Below are 13,273 nucleotides of genomic sequence, written 5' to 3' on the forward strand. Positions count from 1 at the left end.
CACAGCATGGTTTGGGAAGGCAGGAGGGGGAAACTTCCCCTCACCCGCTCACCCTCCCCGCAGCTGTGGCTGTGGCCTCCGTGGCACCCCACCCCCACCCCACTGTATAGTGTGTGTAGAAGGTAAAAGTGAGAAACCCCCCACTGCTGCCATAGCCAAGGGGCGACTCTGCCTCCCCATCAATCCTCCACTGCCACCCCTTGCTAGCCTCTCTGTGCGTAGGAGGGTGGGCATGTGGGGGAGGGTGTCCCCATCAACCACCTGCTCTGATGCTGCCACTTGCCACTCTTGCAGTGCCAGCAAGGTGGGAGAGTGAGTGGCAAAGTGTCGCCCACACCTGCACACCCTCATTGGCACTGCTACCCTCTGCATCTTGATGATGGTGCAGAGGGTGGGCTGGTGGGTGCAGTGTCACACCGATGCAAATTGGGCACCTGGACTGCCCCCGCCGTGAGGCCCTCCGCCGCTGCTGTGAGCCCCCTGCTGCCACTGTGAGCCTCTCCCCACTGCCATGAGTCCGAACCAGTGACCCTTGCATGGACACTCATTCCAGCAGTTGCTCCCACTCCACCAGCAGATGGAAGGAGGAACCGGTGGAGCCCAGAGCGGTGTACTACAGAGCGGTGTACTACTCAAGTTCCGCCTCACAACAACCCTGTGAAGTAAGTAGGTTAGGCTGAGAGAGAAGTGACTGGCCCAGAGTCATCCAGCAAGTCTCATGGCTGAATGGGGATTTGAACTTGGGTCTCCCCAGTCCTAGTCCAGTACTTTAACCACTACACCACGCTTCAGGCAAGGGCAGGGACACTCCTGCTCTTGTCCAGTGACTTGCAGGGGACAGGAAGGAGCACAAAAATCCCCATTCAGCCACGATACTTGCCGGTTGACTCTGGGCCAGTCACTTCACTCTCAGCCTGACCTACTTCACAGGGTTGTTGTGAGGAGGAACTTGAGTATGTAGTACACTGCTCTGGGCTCCTTGGAGGAAGAGTGGGATATTTTATATTATTAATTCCTCTAGACGGGCCATGCACCCTGCGGGGCAGCTGGAAAGCAGTTTGACAGTTGGATCGGGGGCTCTGTGAAGCAGCAGGGAGCTCGGAGGCTGGGGGCAGCTTCAGGAGCTGGACAGTTGGCTCTGAGGGCTGCAGGCGGCAGACGGTTGGCTGAGCTGTGCCATGAAGCGGCAGGGAGCAGGGAGCTCGGAGGCTGTCAGGCGAGCAGGCGACAGTCCCTGGCAGTGGCAGGGGAAGCAAGGACTGCGAGAGAGAGATAGAAAGACGGAGGACAGAGAGCACGAGCATGAGACTTGGGGTGTGTGTGAGACTTGCAGGGGGCGAGCGGGTGTGGCGAGAGTGAGCAAGAGTGTTGTGGGGGTGCAATGCCACAGGCTCAGTGCAAGGCCACACAGATGCTCTGTGCAGGGTCAGCTAGTAAAATGTAAAATGAATGAATAGTATGACATGTGTCTGTGCAACTATTCCCCTTAGGGGATTGGGCTGCTATAGGAAGAAGAATTTGAGCTCCCTGCCAGGCATCTTCAGGTCAGACTGAGCGGAAATCCTGCCTGAGAGCCTCAGGAAGCCACTGCCAGTCTGTGTCGACAGTACTAAGCTGGATGGACTCAATTGTCTGACTCAGTGGAAAGCAGCTTCCTATGTTCATTTCCCCCCTTGGGCTCATTTGCAAGGTGCCTGCCACTTTAAGGAAGCTCAGTGCTGTTTGCTGGACAGGCTTTCCCCAAGCAAACTTCTGCTTGCTTTGCAGTCCACTCTGTTATCCAGGCTCTATGGTATCCTCATGGAGGGAGCCTCAAGCAGCCTCCCACAGCATCCTGCGGCTTCACATGAGCACTGGGAGGGGGTAGGCAACCTCCCCTGCTTGCTGAACCTGGTTTTAGAGGAGGGGCTGGGAACTGGGTGACCCTCTTTTGACAGAGCCCTGTTTGAGAGCTTGCCGAGGTTCAACACAGTAGTGCTAACCCCGCCTTCAGACCTCAAGCCCTGTTTTTGCTGGTCATGAGAATAGCTTCGTTGTCTTAAATACCCTGGGCCTAATCCATTTAGGGCTTTATAGGGTATAACCAGCACCTTGTATTTTGTCTGGAAACATATTGATAGCCAGTGTAGTTCTTTTAATATAGGAGTAATATGGTCCCTCCAAGATGACCTGGAGACTAACCTGGCTGCCACATTCTGTACCAAGTGCAATTTCTGGACTATGTATAAAGGTAACCCCACATAGAATGTATTGCAGCAGTAAAATCTGGGGGTTACCAGCATATGTACACTGTTCTGAAGTCATTTATCTCAAGAAACAGACACAGTTGGCATATCAGTGGAAGCTGATAGAAAGCACCTCTGGTTACCGCTTCAACCTGAGACACCAGGGAGAGGTTTGAATCCAGAAGCACTCCCAGACTGTGTACCTGTTCATTCTGGGGAAGTGTGGTCCTTTTCCAGAACCGGCAGATCAAAATTGTCTCCTGAGTTCCAACCTCGCACAATAATTATCTCCATCTTATTTGTGTTCAGTCTCAGTTTGTTATCCCTCATCCAGCTTGTCACTGCCTCCAGGCAAGCTTTTAGGGAGGTTATACCTTCTCCTGATGAAGTTGTCATGGAGAAATAGATTTGGGTGTCATCAGAATGCTGATAACACCCTGCACCAAATCTCCTGATGATCTCTAATTGTCAGTCTAATATTTGAACAAATTTATTTCTTACCCTATATTATTGCAGTGTTGATCATTCAGCATAAGCACTTGTCAAAAAGGTTCCAACAAAAATGAAACTGATTATATCTCAACATGATCTTACTGAGTACTTCTTAATCTTAACGGAGTACATTTTAACATTCTGTTCTTCACTATGGCTGTTTCTTAAATCCAGAAGAAGTAAGGAAGAATCCAAAGAGCCCTTCTGAGGCAGAGGACCATTTTTTCATTCCTTTTTCTTATGTAAACTGTCTGGTGAACTTTGCGGAAAGCAGTATATGGATAATCTAACTGCGTTCTACATGGGGCTGTCCCTGAAAAATGTTTGGAAACTACAGCTAGTCCAGGATGCGGTGGCTAGTTTTCTGTCATAAGTATAGGTTAAGGAGCATGTAACCCATATTCTTTATCATTGACATTGGTTCCCAATTCATTTTGGGGGGCACAGTTCAAGGTGCGGATTCTTACCTGTAAAGACCTAAAAGATTTGAGACTTCAGGAACTACCTAAAGGATTTGAGACCAGGGTACCTTGGGGACGATCTAAAAGTTTTGAGACCATGGTACCTTAGGGACTACTGTCTCTCATATGTGTCTGCCTGGTCATTGACCAATGATTTGATGCAGTATAAGTCAGCTTAATGTGTTTACTTATAGTTTCCTGCAAGATGGACAAATCTGTGTTTATCACGCTAAATGTGCACACGTGTTTTCCACCGTTATCCCCATATAGAAACTCATCCTCTGCAGCAGCCCTGAGGCAGATCATGCATTCCCTGGCAGAAAGAGGGAGCATGCGTGGTCCAGTGTAGAGACAAAGACAGACGCAGTTGTGCCTTCCAATTTGTGTTCAAGTGCTCTGTACTATATTACTATTTAATCCACTGGCACTGCAAGCCTTGGAATCGTAGCTATATAGGAATGACCTTTGATTCCAAACAGGTTGTCAGTTTACAAGTTTACATGGATGATGAGAGCCAGCATGGTGTAATGGTTAGAGTGTTGGATTAGGATTGGGGAAATCCAAGTTCAAGTCTCCATTCAGCCATGAAACTCACGGACCAGTTACTTCTCTCTCAGCCTGACCTACCTCACAGGGTTATTGTGAGGATAAACATAATCATATTCACCGCTCTGGGCTCCTTGGAGGAAGAGTGGGATGGAAGTCTTAAAAAAAGCTCCTATTGTTAAAAAGTACAAGTAGGGCATGAACCACATAGTGAAATTAGAAACATTGAAGTTATAAATCATGGTACTACTGTAGATGGAATGACTCATCACTGTTTATCATAACTGAGCAATATTGTTGCTAATGGCAACCTCTGGAAATCTTCAACGCTGTGACTTCGATACCTCTCAGCTTCAAAAGTAGAAGAATGTTACAGGCTGACACAAATGTCATTTTATCTCCCAAGCTATCAAATATAAATCAGTACCCCAAAATGGTACATCTAATTTAAAATTAATGAGGTTTTTATTTATCAAATATTACTGAACCAACCAATCTCAATGTTAGCAATCTGTGTTATTAGACTTCAATGCATACTCCCTTGTGACACAATGAAGATGACAGATGTAGCTACCAATTATATTTCCTGAAATTTTAAGCTGATAATCCAAATGTCATGGATACCACATGGCCATTTCATACTGTTATATGCGGATTATGCAGCCATGCTCTCAAGGACCCCCATCGGCCTTAGAAGAGCACTGAGGGCCTTGTTGCTGCACTGTAAGGAGGGTCGCCTCAAAATTAACTATCACAAAACTAAAATTATGGCCTTTGCCAGGAGGCCCAAGATCTACTCTTGGAGGATCGAAGGTCATAAGATTGAGCAAGTTGCCCATTTTAAGTATTTGGGAGTAGTTTTCCACTCTGGCGGCTCTAGAAAAGCCCATGGAGAACACATGGCTTTAAATGCCCAGAGAAGCTCCTCTGCTATTCTTCAATACCTACGGACAAGAGGAGGCCATTATCTACCCGCAGCACTTGAACTGTTCAAAGGCAAGGCACCAGCTCAAATCCTATAGGATGCTCAGTTGGGCCCCTTTCCCAACATTGCGACTCTGGAATGGGTACAATCTCGGGTACAATTCCTGAGGGTACAATTCCTGAGGGCAGTGCTCCGTGTTCCGAGATGTGTCTCCAATGCCACTCTGCGACTGGAGACAGGCCTGATCAAGATGGAGGCTAGGGTGTGGGTGACCAGTCTTTGTCGTTGGTTCAGATTATCCTCTCGCCCAATTGGCCTTGCCCCCTTAACCTTACATGATGACTACCATTCTAGTTGGATACAGACAATTGAGGCCAAAATGTCTACGCTGGGCCTCTCCACCCTGACCCTGCTCAGCATGGGCTATGATCAGGCAAAAGCAACCATCAAGCAGCACATTACAGACACTGAGCACCATACTGATCTCAGCAGTGTCCCAAAATTTTATATCAGTGACGGGCTTAGATATTCTGCTTCTCCTGCAGCATATCTCAATCAATTGGAGGTCCCAAACCACAGAAGGGCGTTCACCTTGGCTCGCTGCCATGGCCTTCCCTCAGCAGAACTAGAAGGCCGCTATAGAAGGATCCCATTTGCAGACCGTCTATGCCCCTGAGACTCAGGGCAGATTGAAACTACTGAGCATGTCCTCCTATATTGCTCATTCTATAGAGACATTCGTGCCTCTCTCATTCTTCTACTGTTAAGCAAGTTCCTGGGACATCCAAGACAGTTCTACAGTTCCCTGCTACTCTCTGTCCTTAAGCCTACCATAACTTATAGTGTTGCCAGATACTGTGTGGCTGTGATCAGCATCCACTGGCAGATGACAGGCTCAGGGCCTTTTTAGCCCTGATTTGATTCTGTAATTTCTCATGCCTCCCCTTTTACTCCTTTTATTGGTCTTAACATTCAATATAATTTTTACTCTGACTTTTTTATTTCTATTATATTATGTTTTTTAAACTATTATTTTATGTCCCCTTTTAATATCTTTTATGCATTTTTATTACTTTTAAACATAGCAATAGTAGTATTATTATATGCATTTACATTTTTAGTATTTTAGTACTTTTAGCTCTTATAGCATTCACATTTTTAACAGCCTCATACATTCTAAGTACTATTAGTTCCTTTAATGTTAATACACATAACATATGTAGCTATCTTCCATTTCCATTTTTATTTACTCGTATTCTCTAACTTGTATTTTTATGCTGGTCTATGACTGTAATAAAGGATGATGATGATCACATGGCCATTTATATTGATATTGCTTGAGCGATCATCCATTTTATTGTTTCCTTTCCATACCAAGTTCTTAAAGTTAAGTGTGCCGTCAAGTTGATTTTGACTCCTGGCGCCTAGAGAGCCCTGTGGTTTTCTTTTGGTAGAATACAAGAGGGGTTTACCATTGCCTCCTCCCACGCAGTATGATATGATGCCTTTCAGCTGCTGCTCGATATAGTACCAGTGGGGATTAGAACCGGTAACCTTCTGCTTGTTAGTCAAGCATTTCCCCACTGCACCACTAAAGGTAGTTTCTTACTCTTGTCTTTTTCTAGTCCTTCTAGATTATGTGGGCTGACAATTTTGTTGTTTTAAAAAAATCAAAAGTTTTTAGTTATATATTTTAAAGAGGTACAACCCATTTGCTACAGTGTGAAAAGAAGTGTTGGTCCCAACACAATGCTGTGAGCAAACCATATCCATGACATTGAGGACCTCCTCAAGGATGTGAGCTTTAGTGGCCAAGGGATGCTATAGTCAAACCAACGGTGGTGAATTGAATTGGATGTTGTGCTGTTCAAGAATAAAAAACATTTCAGTCTTAACTTGTTTATATGTAGAGGATATGGTGTTTGCAGAGAAGCTAAATGAGTTCTTTGCGTCTGTCTTCATGGCAGAGGATACTGAGCATATACCTGTTCCTGAACCAGGCTTTTCGGGGATGGAGGCTAAAGAACTGAGTCAGATAGAAGTAACAAGAGATGATGTTCTAAATTGTCTGGAAAAACTGAAAACTAGGAAATCGCCAGGGCCGGATGGCATCCATGCAAGAGTCCTCAAAGAACTCAAATGTGAAATTTCTGACCTCCTTGCTAAAATATATAACTTATCCCTGCAATCAGGCTCTGTACCAGAGGACTGGAGAGTAGGAAATGTAATGCCAATTTTCAAAGAGGGATCCAGGGGTGATCCGGGAAATTACAGGCCAGTTAGCTTAATATCTGTTCCTCTAAATTAGCCTGCTGATAAACCCAGGTTTTAGGTGTGAGCAGGGGAAGGGGGAATCCCAGAAATGCACTGCGCACTTGCATGGTGCATTACTGGGGCTCTGCTTCTCTGTGCCCGACCCTCGGAGCTCCCAGGTGAACTGTGGCGAGGTGTGGCGGCCTGCATGAGACCCGCCGCTCATCTGGGTAGGCGGTCTGCCTGCCCTGGGAACAGTAAGGGATCGTCTGTGGCAAGGGCCGGAAAACCTGCTCTCCCCTCAGACCTTGAGGAAGCTTTTCTCAACGATCATGAGAAGGGCTTCATTGTTTGAATACAGAAGTAGGCAGTCGTCCTTGACTTTATTTTTTATGTGTTAGTCCTGTAATTCCCTTGCAAATGTGCCATGGTTTTATTAGCTTTACAAAAGGTATTTCAAAAATGTATTAATATACTAAGTGGTAGACTCATACATAATTAAAAATAAAGCACAGTTGGAAAACAAATGAGCAAACTGAAGGTCCCCAGCAGCAAAGAAATTGGCCTTCATATTTTACATGTATTCATTTCCTCATTTAGTTCCAGTGTGTGGTAATTCTGATCCATGCTCTAGATTAGCACACACTGGTGAAACTCCAATATGTGCACTGCCTGAACATTCTCTTGGCTTCTTCCTTGCCACTGACTGCACACATGTATACACATACACACAGACACAGACACAGACACACAAACACTGGATTCAAAGGTGTTGCACTTACAGGTACTATCTATTACACATTTAATTTTCATATTTTTCAACTATCAGAATAAAGGAAGCTACATCCATTTCCCAAAGAAAAAGAATGCAAGCAGCATTATTTAGTGCCACATCTTCATAAAGATTGGTAGTACGGATGGTGATACTTCCCTCAATTTCCACCCCCTCCATTAATTTCTTAAAATGAATCTATAGCCCTTGATTATTAAAATCATTTACTTCTTATAAGGAAACAATTAAAATGCAAATATTTCCCATTCTTTGTAGATATTAGGCAAATTGTAGCATAACACATGATGTCCCAATTAAATGCAGCAAACACAATCCAAAAACAACCATGAATACAGTTGTTTTTGGTGTTTTATCTTCTAATGATTTTAATTTATTTTAAGATTTTAAAGTGATTTTATGGAATTTTATTGTATTAGTTTTTGTAAACTGCCTTGAGATAATTTTATGAAAGGCAATATATAAACCTAGCAATCAATCAAACAAACAAACAATTCTATAATGGGGATGGAAAAGCCTGATGCAAAGGAGGGGTGGAGATGGATGGAGAAGGGGGGAAACCATGATCAGCAATCCCATTCAGGTATATCTTATGTATAAAGTGCTGGCCTCAGATGTGGGTCCTCAGCCAAGTACAGTTGTGGGCCTCCTTTAATGGCAGAGACAGACCACTGTGTTGGTGCCCACCACTTTGGTTTATCAATATTGCAATGTCCTGGTGCGACTAGTGACACAATGGTGGAGACTAGCACATTGCATTAGAGACGGTAGGCATCATCAAGAACTGGGCAGGCTTGCCTTGGATACGATGATAGTAGCAGGAGCATCAAGTGTTTCTTGACAGCTACATTGACAGCCACCATCTTTTTCACCAGGCTACAGGAAATGGTCCTGGGCCTTTGATGGCCCTGGACCCTCAGCAAGTGCTCCAGTGGGTGACCCCTGAGCCTATGCACTTTAGGTACAGTATATACAAGCACAGTATCATGTGGATAATAACAGTTCTGGATCATAATCATCTCAAAGAGCTGGGACTTTCTTATGTGCTATGTGATTAGGATCACAGTGCCTGACTTTAGATGTCACCTGGGGGGAAAGAACGAAAACTGAAATGCTGCATACTGCATGAGTTGGAGCTTTTGAATGGTCTCCAAGGGCTCTTCTAAGTATAGTGTTTTGTAGTAATCAAGTCTTGAAGGTACTAAAGATGATGGGACTTAAAATGAAAGAAAGAGTTGCAAATGTGAATTTTGAGGGAAGTGCTTTTCCTAGCCACTGATACTACATGAGGCATAGTAAAGGTACAGAAATGGATGAGGAGCATTTCACACTTAACGTGTTCACAAGTGGAGGTGTATCTGTTTTCACAAATGGATAAAGTGGAGTTGAGTGAAGTGAGACAGCAATCCTTTCCAGGTAAAAACAACTCTGTTTAACCAATGTGAATAAATACACAGGTTTAAACTCTTAGAAGTTGTTGATTTTTACCCACAATAGGTAAAACAGCAGAGCACTAAGGAATGAGCACACACTCCAGTTACAGAGTAGGTAGCAGAGGATGGTTTGGATATTGCAGCTATTTAGAGAAAAGATATGGAGATCCTTGTATGACTAAACACTAAACATTTATTGGTTAAATACACTTAGATAGGAATCTAAAGGACTACATAGTGGATAGGTAAGGAGAGAGATATATGTTTCCATCTGCTCTCTAGGAGGAAAGGAAGGATTGTGACTCAGCACAGGAAGTGCTGCAGAGTCAGTTAAGCGGTCATAGAGTAGGGAAAGATAGGGAGACCCTGACTCACTGTCTCTACTCCCAATGCCCCTAGTGGTCATTAGGACAGTTGGTGCAAAAGGTCGATGCACTGGAAGTTCATCTCCAACATAAACATAATGTTGAACCATGGTTCATGTGTTTAGTTTCTGTGGCTGCCTTTAGACATAGTGTGAAATCGCAGGTTGACAAACCCGAGGTTAACTGCCGAAACCAAGAATTATACTGCAGACTATTGTCCAACTGTGGTCCAGGAACCTCTGGTTTCTGAGCAGAGGAGCACATCCCCTAACCTACCTAACCTCCTTCACAGGGTTGTTGTGAGGAGAAACCTAAGCATGTAGTATATCAGAGGGCTGTGGGCCACCTCCAGCCTCAAGGGCAGGGTGCCTCTGAGTACCAGTTGCAGGGGAGCAATGGCAGGAGAGAGGGTACGCCCTCAACTCCTGCCTGTGGCTTCCAGCAGCATCTGGTGGGCCACTGTGCGAAACAGGATGCTGGACTAGATGGGCCTTGAGCCTGATCCAGCAGGGCTATTCTTATGTTCTTATACCGCTCTGGGCTCCTTGGAGGAAGAGCGGGAGATAAAATGTAAATGTAAATGTAAACATAAATCCCTCTTCCTAGTGTGCCAAGGCCGAATCCCAGTAAGCTGTGGGCCGCTCGCATTGCCAAACTGCTGGCAGTGCATCAGGGGAGGAGAGCTGGTCTTGTGGTAGCAAGCATGACTTGTCCCCATAGCTAAGCAGGGGCTGCCCTGGTTGCATCTGAATGGGAGACTTGATGTGTGAGCACTGTAGGATATTCCCCTCAAGGGATGGAGCCGCTCTGGGAAGAGCAGAAGGTTTCAAGTTCCCTCCCTGGCTTCTCCAAGATAGGGCTGAGAGAGATTCCTGCCTGCAACCTTGGAAAAGCCGCTGCCAGTCTGTGAAGATAATACTGAGCTAGAAAGACCAATGGTCTGACTCAGTATATGGAAGCTTCCTATGTTCCTATGTTCCTAGAACACTGTTCAGGTGGCTGCCATTGGCCACGATCTCCAAGGGGGCAGGCCCAGCGTGATTGTGCCTTTTTGGCTTTGATGGCTACCTTTGGCAGGGCGAAGGCATTTCAACCCCTTCCTCTCTACATTGGCAGCAATGCCCTTGCAGTAACTTCAAAGCCACATAATCATGCAGAAGCACAATCATTTATACCCAAGAATGGCAAGGGGCACTTCCAGATGGTAATGGGGACTGGAGGGGGATAAATGCACAGTGGCAGCCAATATCCTTGGGTGAGTTGCGGGCTGGATACTGGTGGGGAGCAGCTCAAGGTGCAGAGCAACTGTGAGAGTTATTCCATGAAACAACTGTGCAGCTGCTCCTGTAGTCTGGGGAGGATCTAATGTGAATTAATTGGCAATGGTCTTTCTGGGAGATGTTACCTGCCCAGGAAGGCAGCGCCAAATTACACTGGCTGCCGATATGTTTCCGGGCAAAATACAAAGTGCTGGTTATTACCTTTAAAGCCCTGAATGGCTTGGGTCCAAGATATCTTAGAGAGCGCCTTCTTTTACATGATCCCCACCACATGTTAAGGTCATCTGGGGAGGTCCGTCTCCAGTTGTCACCGGTTCGTTTGGTGACGACTCAGAGGCGGGCCTTCTCTGTAGCTGCTCCTGGACTGTGGAATGCACTCCCAGCAGAAATTCGTAATCTTGATTCTTTGCTGACCTTCAAGAGAGCCCTTAAAACCTATCTGTTTGGCCTGGCCTTTCAGGGTTTTTACTCAGTTTTTAATTGTTTTAATGTTAACCTGGTTTTCAGGGTTTTAATTGTTTTGATAGTTTAATTGTTTTTTAAGTTGTTTTAAATTGGTATTTATATTTGTATCTCTGTTTTAATTGTTTTTTTTTAATGTTTTCTGTTTTAATTGTAAACCACCCTGAGCCATTTCGGAAGGGCGGTATAAAAATCAAATAAATGAATGAATGAATGAATGATGGCATGTGCCCTCCTCATCTTTCCTCAGGTGGATTGGCCTGCATTCAATTCATTTAGTTTAGAGAGGTGGTGGCTGTCCTGGCACCCACCTAGCTATCACAACATTGCAAAGGGCAATAGGTCACATTTGTACACCGCCCCAAACTTTCATCGGTTAACAATAGAATACAACCAGTTTAAAACATATACAAAAAACTTAAAAACAATTTAAAAATTTAAAAATAAACCAGAGATTAAAACCCAAAAAATTTAGGAAACTGAGAAAGGATTGGGTCACTCTCTTCCCACCTTTACTGTTCAAAAGATAGACTGAATGCACCTTGCGATCACATCCATGGCTGCTTGCACGTTTTCCACCCAACCAATGACTCATAGTGCTTCAGACTGACAAAAGGGGAAAGGGTCTCTTGGAAAGGGAAGAGAACACAGAGGGGATTGGGAGCCCTGCCTCCAACTGCAATGGTGTGATGACAGTCTACAACAGCTTTTGCAACATCTGCTTCCACCTGTACTCCTGATTCTTTCTGCTTCAGATGTCATTGCAGGAAATTGCTTGCCCATGGTACCCACTGGCAGCCAATAGCTCCCTCAGTTCTGAAGCCACCCCTTTGCGGACCCCTACCTTCCTTCCTGATTTGCTACACCAAGCAGGCTATCTCTCTGGTGTCCCATGCCAGTTCCATCCCCAGTCTAAGCCCTTGGGGCAATTGTTCAGTGCAATGCTATCTGGGGAGAGGAAAGGAAGATCCACACCTGGTGCAGGCCCTCTCTTCCTCCCATTTCCTGTGCACATAAAAGGTAATTTAAAGGGATGTTGCACAGACATGGGCAAACAACAAGCTTTTCATGTGAATTCTTAAGACTTTATTTTTCACTCCAATCACTGAAGTGGAATAATATTCGTGGCCAATCCATGTGTGTTGCTTGATCCTTTAAGGGACCACAGGTGCAGCCACTGCTGGTGTTCAGATTTAAGAGTGGCGTGCTGTTCCAACCCTATGCACCTGCCTGCCTTGCTGGTGTGAAATGCTCCCATGTGTGTCTTGTGAAAGCTGCTGTTATTGCCCGCACCTCCCTGGTTCTGCCCTGGGTCCTCTCAAGTAGAACCTAGGAAGCTGCCATATACTGAGTCAGACCATTAGTCTATCTAGCTCAGTACTGTCTTCACAGACTGGCAGTGGCTTCTCCAAGGCTGCAGGCAGGAATCTCTCTCAGCCCTATTTTGGAGATCCCAGGGAGGGAACCTGGAACCTTCTGCTCTTCCCAGAGTGGCTCTATCCCCTGAGGGGAATATCTTACAGTGCTCACACTTCTAGTCTCCCATTCATATGTAACCAGGGTAGACTCTGCTTAGCTAAGGGCACAAGTCATGCTTGTTCCTGCAAGACCAGCTCTCCGCTCCTAAAACCAGCTCTCCTCTCCAATGGAGTGTTCCGGTCCACTGATGCAGCAGTCCCATCTTGCCCAGACATCTGGTTGCTCCCACTTTCACTTCCTGGTGGAGATGGCAGTTCCAGGTGGTCCAGAAAACTGACAAGCATGGGCGTGCATGCGCACCAGCTACTTCTGGTCACTTCCAGTCTGAGGAGGCAACAGGGTGGCAGGGAGGTTCACTGCCGGCCCACTGGACCCTTTTAAACTGCAGTGCCGGCAGGGGCAACACAGCAGGGGGGGGGCGAAGGAGAGTACCCTCCCCAGTCCTTAAAGGTGAAGGGGCTCCTCACACACCTAGTCTGAAGAACCTGCACCTTCCTCAAACAGTGAGCCCGCCTGCAACCCCCAGCATGTTCTCCCCCTCCCTGTCCCTGACACCATGTCA

The sequence above is a fragment of the Hemicordylus capensis genome, chromosome 1 (assembly GCF_027244095.1).
Source record: "Hemicordylus capensis ecotype Gifberg chromosome 1, rHemCap1.1.pri, whole genome shotgun sequence".
NCBI lineage: Eukaryota > Metazoa > Chordata > Lepidosauria > Squamata > Cordylidae > Hemicordylus > Hemicordylus capensis.